This window comes from Rhagoletis pomonella, unplaced genomic scaffold, assembly GCF_013731165.1.
Source record: "Rhagoletis pomonella isolate Grant_MI unplaced genomic scaffold, Rhpom_1.0 Rhpom_scaffold_00316, whole genome shotgun sequence".
Lineage (NCBI taxonomy): Eukaryota > Metazoa > Arthropoda > Insecta > Diptera > Tephritidae > Rhagoletis > Rhagoletis pomonella.
This window is the reverse complement of record NW_023458870.1, coordinates 84,563-94,181: the sequence shown is the minus strand read 5'-3', so window position 1 is coordinate 94,181 and position 9,619 is coordinate 84,563.

The window sequence follows — 9,619 nt, the reverse complement described above, 5'->3', positions numbered from 1 at the left end:
TCTGTCGCCGGAAAAATAGAAATAGATCTAATCTGGCCACAACCCGAGCCGTCGCGTAGCCCGGTCGTCGCCAAAATATTTATCTACATAAGAGTACGTGCTAAAAAAATTTTGGAGCTGTGGTCTGTCGTTTTCATTGTGTTCGGGCTTTTTCACTTCGCTTGAAGGTTAGCAAACGGTAGCACTGGCATGCACCAGTGTTAGCACAAGCGTCATTATTGTATGCTGTTTGTGAAGTTCACTTAAACGTATTTGAGAAAAGTTAATTTGTAGAATCTGGAGAAGCAGCGTGCACTGTGATGTTCAATAATGGACCATTTCCTATTTCAGGCAAAGTATAGCGATTTTTTTTTTATGAAATTCGCGGGGGGTGTTGAAGACGTGGTCATTGACCGATAATCTCAACATTATGTGTAGAAATGCTAACAGTTTTAAAGTTTGTTTGTTGTTAAAATTTCCCCATTACTTCACATATTTTTTATAAAAGGCTCATTCCACGGTAATCGATACCGAATGAAACGAAAATAAACTAAAGAATGTGACTGTATTATTTCTAGTAAGTAAGAGTAACTAAATCTAACTTGCAAGACTGAAAGCCAAAATTCTGAAATTTATCTCAAAATCAGATATTTTTTTACTTTAGGTTGTACCATTTACAAACCCATATGAGAGGTTATTTTTTTTTTTTAAATTTACAAGACGGATTTTCGTAGTCGTATCACTTTTTTTGCATTGTTTAAGCCGTCAGTGAAGAGTAAAATTCGTTAGCATTGTAACGGCGTAGTTTTCAAATTTTTCGGGCAAGTACTAAATATTTTATTATATATTGAAGCAAAGCATATTTTAATGTCACACCCGTCACAAAATACACAAAATAGTTATTTTTTGAAGGAAAACACATCTTGGACAGTGTAAAAAAGCTGACGAAAGTAACGCTATGACACAGGGAAATATGTGCCAATTGCTTTTAAGTATTTATATGCTTTTATTTTCGAAAAAAAGAACCGTTTATGTTGGTCACGCCCATCACATGTCACACCCGACACAATTTAAAGTTTGACAAACTTCAATAAATTCGGCCAGGGACTGCTACCGTTACTTATCTGCTAATCTGAAATGTGTCATATATCTGTTTGTGATAGGCGATGATAAAGCTAATCATAAAGATATGTTGCTCGAGCGATGGGAAAACTTAAGCTATGCTGTCACGGATAAAAAGAAACCATTACTTCGCTTGTCAGGGCAAAAAAAAGTATCTAAAACGGTTTTTATAGGTAACGGCCTCGGTTTGACATCTAATAGGCTCATACTATTTAAAAATAAGGTACTTTACAATTACTAAGGCATACAATGGAGAAGAAGAGTCCGATCAAGGATTATCCCGTACTTAGGTGGCAGAATCTTGTATGTGTTCGTAAAATCCGATTTTTTTGAGAAATAAAGTTAGCTTAGTTGTCTAATAATGTGTATTTATGTATTCATGCTCAACTTGTTACACCCGTCACAAAGTCAAGTCACACCCGTCACAGTAGAATTTGGAACATATAATCTATAATTTCCAATAGCGGTAAGCAACTTTGGCGAAAATGTTGATAATGTTTATTTAACTATACAACGAACTATTTAAAACCATAATCAGAAGACATAATTAGCAGAAAAACTATGATGCAAGTAAGGAGTAGCTAATTTGGTTTGCGTACTCGTCACACCCGCCACAGTGGCTAAAATTCAGATAACTCGTTCGGATTAAATTGTTTTTGAATTTTTTATTCTAGGCATTGTGTATATCTCGGAAACCTATTACAAAATACTCGTTTTAAAGAATTTTGTATTACAGTTTAAGAATTAAGCCTTAAAATGTGAGTTGAAATGTCACACCCGTCACCGTGGAATGAGCCAAAAACACTGTATTAATCAACTTTCTTTTCATTGTTATGTCATCTTTTCTTCTTAAACAAATGAATGCACATCTTTTTTTTAATAAATATTTAACAACTAATGCTTATAAAAGTGTGCTTTAGTTGTGCGATGGCCGCGAAGTATGTAATGCCAAATCGTTGAAAACTTTACCCAAAAATACTTCCTTATGCCTTACGAAATATAAACTTTATAATAAACAAACCGCTTATCCAAATCAAACAAGTTTGGTACCAAATGAAAGAGGACTGAAATAGCTTTCAAACAGAAATATCTCAACGAAGATTAATACCTATTTATATATATATTTTATAATATATATATTTAATACGCGAAGAACTTTTTTGTCCAGGTCATCAGATCTGCACCGTTAATTCGATTTTCAAAAATGAGGTGTCAAATTAAAGGGCTTGGCCTGTAGACGTGCAATACGGTTTTATTTTCTCGAAAATGTCGCCACCTGTTAAAAAATTTAATTCAGATTATTTAATAATCAATGCCATTTGATCCGCACCGTTCGCTCGATTTTGAAAAGTGAGGTGTAAAATTAAAGCGCGGTAGATGGTCCGTGAGGTTTTAGTTTTTTAGTTGCCACCCTTTCAAAAATAAGAGTTATTCAAATTATTTTAAAGTTAAATGAGTTATTGGAATATGAGTATCAACCAAAATGGTTTGAAAAATGCTTTATTTCTTAAGTACATGTAGGAAGGTTGCCACCCGTTTAAAAAATCAAACTCAATTTAAACTATGGTAATTGTAATATTTACCACAATATGGGTGACAGACGTAATAGCGTAGTAATATTTTGAAGTGCGTTGCAACCCTTTTGAAAGTCTAAGGGCCGGTTGCTCAAAGCCTGGTTGACACAATTTCCGGTTAAACATCGTTATAGCCGATACCGACACCATGTTATATGCATGAAGTCGAAGACGTCGATAACGATGTTAACCTAAGATTAGTGTCAACCAGGCTTTGAGCAACCGACCCTAATTGTGTTAACTTATACGCAAGTTATACATATCGTCGTTTGCCGAGAATTGGATTTGCTCACAAGCTCTTGGCTCAATCCTTATGCATTCGTCCTGAAATATACTAGCCAGAAATGCGATTGCTTTATAAAAAAGAGAACCATTTTGAAATATGAGTGTTTTTACTCTCTAGAAAATAATTTATGCAACCTCACATACGCGGTTTCGCATTATCTTGATACGCGGTTTTGCAATTTGCTTATACGCGGTTTTGTACTTTAAACGACGATATGAAATATGGGTATCAAACGACACATTTTTAAGGAATCTTAAGTTTGAACTTGGTAATCTTTGAAGAGGGTTGCCACCATTAAAAAAATTTAATGTTTATTATTTAATAAGTTAAATGAATTATTAAAAGATGGGTATGTATTTAGGAGAGCTGCCATTATTCAAAAAATTAAATGCAACTTAATTCATAAGTCAATTGTAATGTGTCACAATGTCAAACGAAAGAGATTAAAAAAAAATTTAGTTAAAAATTTTTATAAAGAGCGTTGCCACCTTTTTGAAAGTCGAATTTGTTTAACTTATACATAAGTTAAAAGAAATATTAAAATATGAGTGTCCAGTCATCTTTAGTTTGAAAATGTTATGGCTTAGGGTTACCACTAATCCGAAAAGTAATATCGCTCTAAATACATATGTACATATGTACTAGGGATGTTTCGAATAGAGCTGGAATACTATCGATAGTATCGATAGTTGAAAACTGTCGCCACTATCGATAGTTTTTGAAAACTATCGATGTCGGCTTTAGCAAGACTTCACAATATCTCTTCTTACATCTCTACCCATTACATTAATTTTTTTATGCAAGAAAATTCTCAACACGGTCGGCAGAAAAAAAATTTAAGTCATTGGGATTTTTAGCAACTATAAGCTTACACTAAGTTATAGTAAAATTTAATAAGCTATAAAAATGCTTACACAAAATTTTTGTAGAAATTCGAATTAAAAAGCTTGAATTTTTAATTATATTGTAGTTTTTTATGTTTTGTACAACTTTTATAAAAAATTAGTAGACACTAAATAAACAAAAAAAAAAGTAGTCAAAACTGCTAAAAAATGTTGTGGTGCTATTATTTTGAGCAGTAGTGTATTCGTTTTCTTATAAAATGGTAAACTGTTAATAATTTCCCTTGTCCGGATTTTGATAGGCGCCTCCGTATTTGATCTCAGTTGAACTTTTATAAGAATGAGTTGTCAATTTAAACTAATATCTTTTATTTTGTTTGTTTTGTAGTATTATAAATGTATTTTTTATAGCCAATTTCACTTCCTTCTACTTTAAAAGGGACAAACACAATCCGATTTTGATTTTGCCATATAAAAAATAAATTCAGATTTTGCCTGTCGCTATTCAAGGGGATGCAAGGGTATGTATATAAGTTATATAATTCGGACGCATAAATTTATAAGATTATAAGATAAATTAATAAGATTATTTTATTATTACAAAAAGTTATTTTTGATCCACTCAAATAAAAAACAAATATGCAATGTCTTTAATTTACAAAGTAATTTATAAATTTTATTAATTATTTAATTTTCAAGCAATTGACTGTTTCAATTCAATACCTTCTACGACGATAGTACTATCGATACTATCGATGTTTTCAACTATCGTTTCGAAAACTATCGAGTGGCGGTACTATCGATAATATCCCAGCTCTAGTTTCGAATGTCTTACTTTTCACAAATTTTCATCAAAATTTCAACTTTTTAATCTGCTTCTTTAGAACATTTTTGGGTATGCAATTTTAGTCTAATGAAGTGCAAGTTTCTAACGGCTAAAACATCCCGTTTATTTCTAAGAATTTTTTTTGTGACGGATCTTTGCACTTGTATTCCTAATCCGAAAAGTAATATCGCTCTAACTACATATGTACATATGTACTAGGGATGTTTCGAATGTCTTACTTTCCACAAATTTTCATCAAAATTTCAACTTTTTAATCTGATTCTTTAGAACATTTTTGGGTACGCAATTTTAGTCTAATGAAGTGCAAGTTTCTAACGGCTAAAAAATCCCATTGATTTCTGAGATTTTTTTTTGTGACGGATCTTTGCACTTTTTCCATATAAGCATTAGTTTCTTATGAAACAAAATGCCAGAGACCGTTAGCAAACAAATTTCAAAAAATTAGGAAATTTTTTTGTAAATTACTCTTCTTATATAAAGAAACCTCAAAAGTAGTATCCAAAAAACAATTATTAAAAATCAGCGCGATTTTTTAGCTGGTTGAAACTTGCAATTTGTGTGGGCTAGAAAACTGCATACCCAAAAATGCTGTAAAGATTCAGATTAAAAAGTTGAAATTTTGTTGAATTTTCCTAAATTTAGTATAAACTTTAAAATTGTGATTTATATGTTTTTTACTACCGGGCAAAGAATTTTGCTTTCAGCTGCTACTTCTTAGTATTTTATACTACATAGAAAGTAAACTTCAAAGCCCATGATGATACCCCTTCTTTTGATGACGATCACGGTAAACATAGGAAGGATTATGATTTGAGGGTATGCACCTGGAATATCCGAACCCTTAATCGGGAAGGTGCCTCTGCCCGGCTGGTTGATTCCTAGGGAAAATAAAGGCTGACGTCACTGCCATCCATGAAATGCGATGGACGGGGCGAGGAAGGTAGGCGTGGTGCCTTGCAACGTCTACTACAGTTGCCACGTAAAGGAGCGCAAGTTGGTGTTGGATTTGTGGTGGGAGAGAGACCGGCGTTCACTCTAGTGGACGAACGTCCTCATATGTGCCAATGCCCCGATGAAAGAGAAGAACGAGGTATCCAAGGATCTCTTAACTTAGGGCGTACATTATTAGCTCTGCCCCCGACACGTATAAAAATCTTGCTTGGCGATTTAAATGCCAAGGTGAGCAACGAAGGGATCTTTGGCGCCAGTGTCGGAAAATTCAGCATCCACATAGAAATAGCGGGTTGAGGCTGATCGACTTCGCCGGGCCCGAAGCTTGGAAGTATGTAGTACTGGGTACTAGCATAAAAGGATCCATCAAGCTATATGGGTGTCTCCACACCGAAAAACGAGAAACCAAATCGAGCATGTTGTGATAGACGGAAGGCATGCTTCCAGTGTTTTAGATGTACATACGTACACTCCGGGGGCCCACCATCGACTCGCACCACTATATTGATGCAGCCAATATACGACTCCACCTAGGTGCAGCAAAAAATGGGCCTCCAATAATGCAAGGAAAGTTCAACGTCGAAAAGCTGCAATCAAAACGGACGGCCAATGGATTCGCAGCTCGACTCCTGCTGTGAGAGAGCACTCTTTAACAAACCTACATATGCGAGCAGTGGAACCACAATTCCCGCTCATTACTGGTACGGTGAGGAGTGTCAAGAAGCTGCAGAGAAAAATGCTTGAAATGCTGGCCGACAGAAAAAACCCCCGAAATTTTTAACAGGGAGTTGAGCGACTTACGAAAGGTTTAAAAACTTCTGTAGAACCAATTATGACGAGCTAGTGACCGATATCCAGAACGTACTCAAATTATGGAGGGAACACTTTTCGAACCTTTTGATTGGCAGAAGCCCTGCAAGAAGTAGAGAAGACGAACCCGAGTCCCCAGTCGATGTTGATGGAGTCGATATCCCAGCGCCTGACTATGACGAGGTACGAATAGCGATTATGGTGATGAAAAGTAACAAAACTGCTTGAGCTGACGGCCTGTCAGCTGAGGTATTCAATTATGATGGCAAGGAGCTAATAAGGTGCATACCCGACGACTGGAATTCAAGTGCGCTCTGCCCAATCCACAAGGAAGGCGACCCCGCCAAGCGTACCATCTACCGCAGGAACAGCCTTCTAAGCATAAGTTGTAAGGTCTTATCGAATGTATTGTGTGAAAGACTGAATACCTCCGTCAATGAACTGATTGGGCTTTATCAGTATGGATCCAGACCTTGTAGAAGACTTTAAAGCCGCTTTCGACAGCACTAAAAGGAGTTTCCTATACGCCGCTATGTGTGAATTTGGTATCCCCTCAAAACTCATACGGCTGAGGAAAATGACGTTGTGCAATACCAACATCTCGGCCAGAATTGGGAAAGACCTCTCCGAGCCGATCGCCACCAAACGGGGTTTCAGAAGGGGTGACTTCCTTTCATGTGACTCGTTTATTCTGATGTTGGAGAAGATAATAAGAGCTGCAGAAGTGAACCGCTCAGGAACTATTTACTACAAGAGCGTACAATTGCCAGCTTATGCCATTGACACTGACATCATCGGTAAGAAAACCCGCGAAGTCTGTTCTGCCTTTTCCAAATTGGAGAAGGAAGCAAAGCGAATGGGTTTGGTGGTAAACGAGGGCAAGACGAAGTATCTCCTGTCATCAAACAACTCAGTGAGAGGGGAGACCAGTATGTTTGCATGTATGTATATAAAAAAATATTTATTGGACCAAAAAGTAGTGGGTCCAATGGTAACCAACTATTACCACCTCCGCATGGTTGTAGCCATGCAGAGTCCGCAGAAGACTCCGGAAGCAGTGTCCGGAGGATGCATCAGACTAGGCCGAGCATACTTTGAACTGCCATCGAATTATAACTTAAGAAAGTTTTATTACATGGCAGTTGAGAAGTGCATGTACATAATTTCATTAATTTAATGAAGGAAATTATTGCACATGCAGCAGTACATAGCTTGCATTTAGGCTCCTGGTGTTAGCAGTCGCGCCTAAACAGCGTATTAGCGCCTTGGCATCCACGTCACTGTTGACAGTTATAACTTGGAGAAAGTAGAGAATTTCGTTCACTTGGGAACCAGTATTAACACCGATAAAAATGTTAGCATGGAAATCCCACGCATAAATACTCTTGCCAACAAGTACTATTTTGGACTGAGTAGGAAATTCAGGAGTAAAGTCATCTTTCGACGTACGAAAACCACACTCTATAAGTCACTTATCATGCCCGTGCTGGTATATGGCGCAGAAGCATGGACAATGACAACATCCGATGAGGCGGCTCTTGGAGTATTCGAGAGAAAGATTTTGCGGAGGATTTACGGGACGGTACGCGTTGGCGACGGCGAGTACCGCAGACGATGGAACGATGAGCTGTATGAGGTTTACAATGACATGTTCATAATGCAGCGAATTTAAATACAACAGCTCCGCTGGCTTGGCCATGTCGTTCGATTGGACACCGAGGCTCCAGCTCTGAAAGTATTCAACTCGGAACCCGCTGGTGGTAGCAGAGGAAGAGTGAGGCCCCACTACCATGGAAAGATCAGGTGGAGTAAGACTTGGCTTCACATGGCGTTTCCAATTGGCGTCAGTTGGCACAGAAGAGAAATGACTGGCGTGCTTTGTTGAACTCGGACAAAATCGCTTTAGCGGTTACGGCGCCAAATAAGAAGAAAGAGAGAATAGATCTTTAACTTTATCAGTCACCCAGCGTTATGATTCGGACGAAGTCCTTGACGCTGGTACCGGAAATGGAACGGTACATGGCGGTAGGAAGTTTAGTTTTGGGTTAAAGTCTCACACTGACGGGGTTAGGCTTCCGACGCTTCGTCCTTGTAAAATAAACATGCGCAGAAAAAAGTTAACTATTTAAATCGACGAGTAGTTTTCAATCAACTTTTGTGAACTTCTCTTTATGTGTTTTTGTACAACATATTTACCTCCATTGGTTACAATAATTTTAAGCTGTAGTAAACATTTTTTTTTGTACAATGGCAGTTTTCCTAAATACATGCCGATCTTTTGATAACTCATTTAACTTTTTAAATAATAAAAATTAAATTTTTTTAATGGTGGCAATCCCCTTCAAAGATTACCAACTTAAACTAAAGATTCCTTAAAAATGTGCCGCTGGATACCCATATTTCGTATGTATAACTTAACACAATTAGGGCCGGTTGCTTCCTACATGTACTTAAGAAACAAAGCATTTTCTAAACCATTTTGTTTTATACCCATATTGCAATAACTATTTAACTTTTTAAATAATTTGAATAACAGTTATTTTCGAAAAACTAATATTTAACGGCACATCTACAGCTCAATTCCTTTAATCTGACATCTAATTTTTCAAAATCGAACGAACGGTGCGGATCAAATGGCATAGATTATTAAATAATTTGAATTAAATCTTTTAAAAGGTGGCAACAATTTTCGAAATAATAAAACTTTATTGCCCGTCTGCAGGCCAAGCCCTTTAATTTGACACCTCATTTTTGAATGAACGGTGCAGATCTGATGACCTGGACAAAAAATTGCTTCGCGTAATATATAGGTTATAAAAAATATATATAAATAGGTATTAACCTTCATTGAAATATTTCTGCGAATGCGAATGAGAATGTTAGGAATAACATTAAACAAGCTATAATCAACTTAAGTCATCGTCGCCGATTTCTTGGCGGCTCGTATATAAAGCCGGCTGCACTGAACAATTGCTCACTTGGACAGCTGGCAGGTGGAGCGCTCAAATATTTGCGGGCCAGATCTGTCAATTTGTCATATTTTAGTTTAGTTTTCCACCAATCGATTTTTACCGAGATAAGCTTGTTTTTCCTTAAGTAGGCCTTCAATAGAGCTTTAATTTCACATTTTTTAAGGGCTCCAGATTTAACATCTGAGCCTTCGCTTTCGCTGGAGGAATCTAAAATTATTTCTAAGTTGCTTATAAGA